Below are 7,079 nucleotides of genomic sequence, written 5' to 3' on the forward strand. Positions count from 1 at the left end.
TTTTTAAATTTGTTTCAATTTGTTCACAAATGGAGCACCTTATGGGCTTCTCAAACACCCTTTCCAGATCATTCTAACACCTCTTCGTCTCAGGGTCAGCCTCTGCTGATTGTCCCTTTGAATTCAGTCTGAGGTTTTGCTGGGTCTTGGGATGATGAGCAATTTTTTATTGAAACTGGGCCTTTTGGATATTGCTACGAGACTCTGGATCTTATTTAAACCTTTCTCCGTGACTTCCTCTGGCACAGATTCATCAAGGGAAGGGACAGCGGGTGCTGTGGAAGTGCTCATTCCCCACCGGCCCTCTCTTAACACCCCGGGGGTTCTGCCCATGCCTGCCGGGCAGGGTGGAGCCCTCACCAATGCCTTCTGGCTGGGAGAGGCAGAGCGTCTCATTGCTGCTCCCATTCCCTCCACAAGCATGATGGACGGGTCTCTGTTACACTGAGCAGTGGTCAAAGTCCTGACTTTCCACCCAGCCTCCTCTGGCACTCCTCACGGGGCCTTGAAGTCTGCTTTGTCTGATACTGATGTAACCACTCTAGCTTTACTATCATTACTGCTTGCATGACATACATTTTTCCATCCTTTCTCTTTTAACCTTATCTGTGTTGACAGTCACAACATGTCTCTTGTAAGCAGCATATCTTTGGGTCTTGCTCATTGATTCAGTCTAAAAGTCTGTCTTTTAATTGGAGGGTATAGTCCACTTACATGTAGTTTAAATTTTGATATGACTGCATTTATATCTACCATTTTATCATTTGTTCCCTCTGTGTGCTATGTCTTTTTCTTTCTGGATGCTTTAAAGATTTTCTTTTACCTTTTATTTTCAGTAGTTTGACTATTACATACATAAGTGTAGTTTTATTCATATTTATTGCACTGAAGGTTTGCTTCTTGGAATTTAGAGTTGATGTTTTTAGTCAAATTTAAAAACATCTGGCTATTTTTTTCTTTAATATTTTTTACCCCCTTTTCTCTTTCTTCTCCTTCTTCAGACAACTTAATATCATCCCACCAGTCACTGAGACTTTTTCAAAAAACTGTTTTCTCTGTTCTTCACTGTGGATTGTTTCTATCGACCTCTCTTCAAGTTTCTTGATCTTTTCCTCTGTAGTTTCCCATCTTCTGTTAAGCCCATTCAATGACTATTTCATTTCAGATATTTGGTTGTGTTTGTTTTCAGTTTCAAGATTTTCATTTGGTTCTGTTTTAGAGTTTTCATTATCTCTCCTGACATTTCCCGCCTCTTCTCCATTATACTCATTTTCCAGTGTAAGTTATGTCCTATTTTTGTAGTGGTTAATTTAAAATACTTATCTCCTAATTTCAACATATGGGCCTCTCTCTGTGGGTATGCGTCTGATGGTTGGTTTGTTCTTTTGATTGTGGGCCATGTTGTCCTCTCTGGTAATTTTTATTGTACACTGTGCATTGTGTATGATACACTGTGGAGACTTTAGATTCTGTAATCTTCCTAAGGAGAATGTTAAGTTTTGTTTCAGCAGGTAGTTAAATTTTTGGTAGATCAACTTGATCCTGAGGAGGATTCTTTTTAGGCTTTATTGTCTGGGTCTCTTTCAATTTAGCCTTGTTCCTAGGGCACAGCTCTTAGTCCTAGCAGATGGTACCTGCTCCTAACATATAGTTCTTACAGAGTCGTGATGGGAAACAAGGTGTTTATCTGGGAGCTCTAGCTGGGCCAACTTGAACTCCAAACTCGGTAACCCCATGCTCCTATCTTTCAGCCTTCTAGCTGTTTCCTTTCACTCAGATGTTTAAGGTCTCATCCTATATGTGACTTTTAACTCCATCAAAAATTTGTGGATCTATTCTTCCTGTAACATCCTTCCTAATTTCCAGCCTCTGGCAACCTTAAGCTTGGACCTCAGTCTCCTCAGCCCAGCTCGGGGGCTGTAGTCAGCTGGCACCCTTTGCCTCACATTCCTGTTAACAGGGAAGCTCCCTCCAGTGGAAAGTCAGCTGAATGGGGATCATACCTCACTTACTTCCCTTTTCCAGGCTTGCATCCCCTCTGATGCTGCCTGCCTCTGATTTCTCACCAGTCGTTTTTTGTCGTTTTGGGTTTTTGTGGCGGGGGTGGGTGTGAAACTGAGTCTCACTCTGTTGTCCAGATTGGAGTGCAGTGGTGTGATCTCAGTTCACTGCAACCTCCGCCTTCCGGGTTCATGTGTGTCTGGTGCCTCAGGCTCCCGAATAGCTGGGACTACAGGCAGGCACCACCACGCCCGGTTAATTTTTGTATTTTTAGTAGAGATGGAGTTTCATTATGTTGGCCAGGCTGGTCTTGAACTCCTGACCTCAGGTGATCCACCTGCTTCAGCCTCCCAAAGTGCTGGGATTACATGCATGAGCCACCGCGCCTGGCTGCTCACCAGTCTTTTCACAGCTATCTTTTCTATTTCATCTTGAGTTTATGATTATGAAGGGCAGCATGTTAGTCTGATATGAGCCATTCCCCAAACACTGAAGGAGACTTTCACAGCAGTTTAATCTCTCTGTTCTTTCCCTCCTATTCTCAAAGAACTTTAGTTGTCTTCCACATTACTTACTCGATTTTATGCAGTGTTTTTTGCTACTTCCTGTTTTACTGTTTTGAGTACCTATATAACTCTCCCATCATGGTTTCTTTACATTATCTAGTTCCCTCCTCATCTCTGCCTCAGGCTGATTCTCTCCTCTCAGTCTGTTACCTTTTTTATTCATCTTTCACTTTTTGTTTCATTGAGTCATTGTTTTCTTGAATTCACAAATAATAAAAGCATATATTTTCTAAATATATTTTGTTTCTATGTACTTTTTAAATAAAACTATGTTCCCTCTGCTTTTCAGGAGAAACTTTTTAAAAAAAATAATAATAATATCTAATGAAGGCCAGGCATGGTGTAATCCCAGCACTTTGGGAGGCCGAGATGAGCAGATTCCTTAAGGCCAGGAGTTTGAGACCAGCCTGGCCAACACAGCAAAACCCTATCTCTATAAGAAAATATAAAACATAGCCAGGTATGGTGGCAAGTGCCTGTGGTTCCAGCTACTCAGGAGGCTAAAGTGGGAGGACTGCTTGATCACAGGAAGTGGAGGTTGCAGTGAGCTGAGACTGCATCACTGCACTCCAGCCTGGGCAACAGAGCAAGACTCTCTCAAAAATAAATAAATGAATAATAATAATAATAATAATAATAATGGCCAGGCATAGTGGCTCACACCTGTAATCTCAGCACTTTGGGAGGCCAAGGCAGGCAGATCACAAGGTCAGGAGATCGAGACCATCCTTGCTAACATGATGAAACCCCGTCTCTGCTAAAAATACAAAAAACTAGCCAGGCATGGTGGTGGGTGCCTATAGTCTCAGCTACTTGGGAGGCTGAGGCAGGAGAATGGCATGAACCCAGAAGGTGGATCTTGCGGTGAGCCTAGATTGCGCCACTGCACTCCAACCTGGGCGACAGAGTGAGACTCCATCTCAAAATACAATAATAATATCTAATGAATCTTTTCATAGGCCCCTCTTCAGCAGTTTTGCTAGCATGGAAGTGTTCTTTTCAGGCCTCCGGAACTCTCCAGTCAGGGGTGTGGGCTCTCCCATCCCCCAGGTCCCCGGTTGGATGGTATATCCACAGGTACTTAAAAGTCTGCCTGTGACTTCGAATAGCAAAGGTTGAGTCCAGGCTCTCACGGCATGTTCACTGCAGACTGGTTGGGCCTCTTCCCCCTCCTGATAACGCGGTCACCATCAGGAGCATTCCCAGGATGAAAGTGAACACTATTCCGAAGTCAGTCAAGGGGATTGTTAAAGATGGTAACTTTTTCACGTATTTATTCCCCAAACTGGTGAATTAATCCTGAACAAATGGAGAGCTGAGGGTATGGGTGGGAAGGTGAGGACACCAGGGAGGCTCTGGCCCTCACAGGGTTTGTGCCTGAGGGGGCAGGGGCTGGAGCTGGGCTGGGAACTGATGGAATAAGATGTGAATAACAGTGCCAGGGGCCCAACGTTCAGAGCTGGCAGGAGAGCGGGAAGGTGGATCTGGCCTGGGCTGCTGAGAATTTCCATCAGATCTAGGCACAGCGGGGGGACACCAGGGTGGTCCCGGTGCAGGGCAGGCTTCGGTGAGGGCATGAAGACTGCTGAGCAGCTGCCGGGGGGCTGGGGCACAGCGAGAAGTGAGAGGAAAGGGCAGGTGCAGCCGTGGATCCCTGGGGACTGCAGTGGGGGTCTGAACTGTGCATGGCAACGCCAGACACCAGGAAGGGACCAGGAGGCTCACACAGCTGGAGAGAGTGGCCGTGCAGCTGGGGACCATAGCATCACCTGCACCTCCTGGCTCTGCCCCTTGTCTTGGGCATGGCTCACTCAAGTCCCACAGGTGGGTCCCCATCACATCCCCCTTACTGGGGGATCCCTGAGGCCAGTGAGGGTCACAAGGATAGGCTGGTGCATGGCTGGACCTGGGAGGTGGGTTCCTAGAGCCCTCGGGAGGCAGAGTCAGGTCCAGCTTCCTGGAGTTGGTGGCCAGCAGAAAGGAAGGACAGAGACCAGGCAGAAACTCCGGCTGGGGCCCAGGGTCCCTGAGGGACAGCGTCCTGTCCCCCCTCCCACCCCTGTGGGCCTCGTTGCTTGCCTACCCTGGCCTGGCCCCACCGTCTCGGGACGCCTGGCACCTGCTTCTCTGCCCAGTGTGCCCCCTCCTCTGCCTGCCTCGTGGGGTGGGGCTGTCTAGACAGCGGGGGCGCCTTGGCCCACTGGCTTTGTCCCCAGAGCTCCCTGAGCAGAAGAGGCAGCCACAGACAAAGAGGTGTTTGCCTTTCCCCCACAGCCGGGCAGCTCCCCTGGCTCCAGGCCAGCCGGCGGCCCCAGGCCCCCACCCAGAGGGACACACCCAGGAGCTGGGCCTGTGGCTCCCTGAGGGGTGGGGTGAGGACCAACACCAGGACTTGTTTTCCACAGGGGCTTCCTGCGGGTGCCTCCAGCCAAGTCTGGGGCACAGGGCAGGGCTCTGATGAGTGGAGGTGAGGAGGGCGCCGTGGGGGCTAGCAGGGGCTCAGGCAGTGGAAGTGAGGTGGTGGGAGGCGGGCAGAGCACGGTGTGGCTTCCAGAAGGGGCCCCCTGACCTCCCAGGTGTCGGGCGGAAAGCCAGACCAGCTGTGGCGGGTGCAGGTGGGCGCTGGGGTAGGGCAGATGAGGAGGCCCCAGGCAGCTATAGGTCTGTGCCCCCAGGCGCCTCCTCTGCTTGGCCCCCAGGTTCACCCAGCACCCTGGGCTTCTTCAAGTCCTCCTGGCCTCTCTCCCTGTCATCTCAGGTGGCTTCCCCCTAAAACTGGCAACTAGAGTGTCCCTGCCTGTGCCAGCACCCTCTCCCCACCTGGCTCTGCCTGCCCAGTTCCCTTACATCTGTGTTTCTTCCACCCGATTTCCTGGCGTATTTTATGTCACGGTCCTGAATGGCTGTCAGGTGCCCAGGCCTGCCTCGGGATCCGGGAGGCTCTGACAGTGAGGAGGCAGCAAATGTCCCAAGACTCAGTTTCTCCATTTCTGAGCAGGGCTTCCCCCGACCAAGACTCGGCCAGATGACACATGGGGACACTCCTGGTGCCCTGGCCCAGTGGCAGACCCTCCCCCGGCCCCTTCATCTGTGTCCCACGTGCTGGGGCACGGACTGATTTTGTCAAGGAACAAGGAACAAGGGAGGCAGCGCCCTTGAAACCCAGGGCAGAAGCACAAAGCCACCAAGACCTGGCACACCCTCACCCCGTGCCTGCCACGGGCAGCCAGATAGCAGGCAGCTGGAGTGAACTCCTGGTCCAGGCCCCTGACCCTGTGCTGGCCGAGGGGTGAGAGCTGGGCAGAGTGTATCTGACCTGGGAACACCCACCTCACCTGAGCCTGCCCAGCTCCACCTGAGACAACATCCGGGCCCTGATAAATCCAGTCATGCACCCTGGGGGCATGCACCACGCTAATCCGCTTATCTGCCGGGTTGGTCACAGCTATGCCCAAAAGAAGTCCACACTGGGCGGAGATGAGGGGACAGGCCCGGGGTGGAGGCTTGCTCTGCGTCCCAGCCCGCTGTGCAGCTGGGCCAGCGCCCAGGCCCCTCAGCCTTCCCTGCCTTCCTGTGTGTTGGGTCTCAGGTTTCAACGGCCTTTCCCTGCATCCCACCCTGCAGTGGTCATCTTGAAGCCATGTCCAGCTGCAGGACAGCTGCACCAGTAGACGGCCTCCCCTGCAGGACAGCGGCCTTGCCCCAGGCTCAGGGGTGATCTGTGGCAGGCACGGGGCCCTGCAGCAGCTGGAAGGGGTCGGCAGATCCCAGGAAGCCTGCTCCCCTGCCTGGCTTACGACCCAGGCTCAGTTTACCGGCCGCTCTACCCCAGGCAGTGCTCTCGGCCAGACAGCAGGGCAGCATGTCCGAGGCCTGCTTTGTGGGTGGATGGGCTGGGTGCCTCTGGGCCTCAGATTCCCCACCCACACATTGAGCGTGTTGGGGCAGGTGCAGCCCTCAGGCCAGGCCTGGGGCCGGTGTGAGCACTGGGTACCTGCTGGAAGCCGAGGTGGAGACAGTGGGTAGGAGGAGAAGGCCACATCCGTGACCATCCACAGGCCTGCGTGGTGGGCACCCCACCAGGACCAAGGCCTTCGTCCCAAGTCACCTGAGTGTGTTGGCTGCCAAGGGCTTGGCCCTCCCTCCCTGGGAACTGCCCTCCCCAGAAAACCACCTCGCCCAAGGCCACGGTGAGCCTGCCCGCAACACCTGCCGCATCGTGGGACAGGACCCAGCCAGGGACGTCCCCCAAGGCCTCCCGGCTCCAGAGCTCCAGGGAGGCTCCCTTGGCAGCTCAGCCTGTCCCATGGCCCCTCCATGCTCCCCTCACCCCCAGCTGTTGTCCTGAGAGCCCTGCTGACCATTGCCCCACACCTGGGGCAGTCGTCCTCTGGGCCCCCAGCCTGAGACAACTTGTGTGGCTGGACATTGGGTGTGTGGGGGAGCTGCAGCGGAGGACACGGGAGGCACATGGAGGTCGAGACCCCCAGGCCTTGGCCCCCCTCTGGAGCC

The sequence above is a fragment of the Papio anubis genome, chromosome 12 (genome assembly GCF_008728515.1).
Source record: "Papio anubis isolate 15944 chromosome 12, Panubis1.0, whole genome shotgun sequence".
NCBI classification, from domain to species: domain Eukaryota; kingdom Metazoa; phylum Chordata; class Mammalia; order Primates; family Cercopithecidae; genus Papio; species Papio anubis.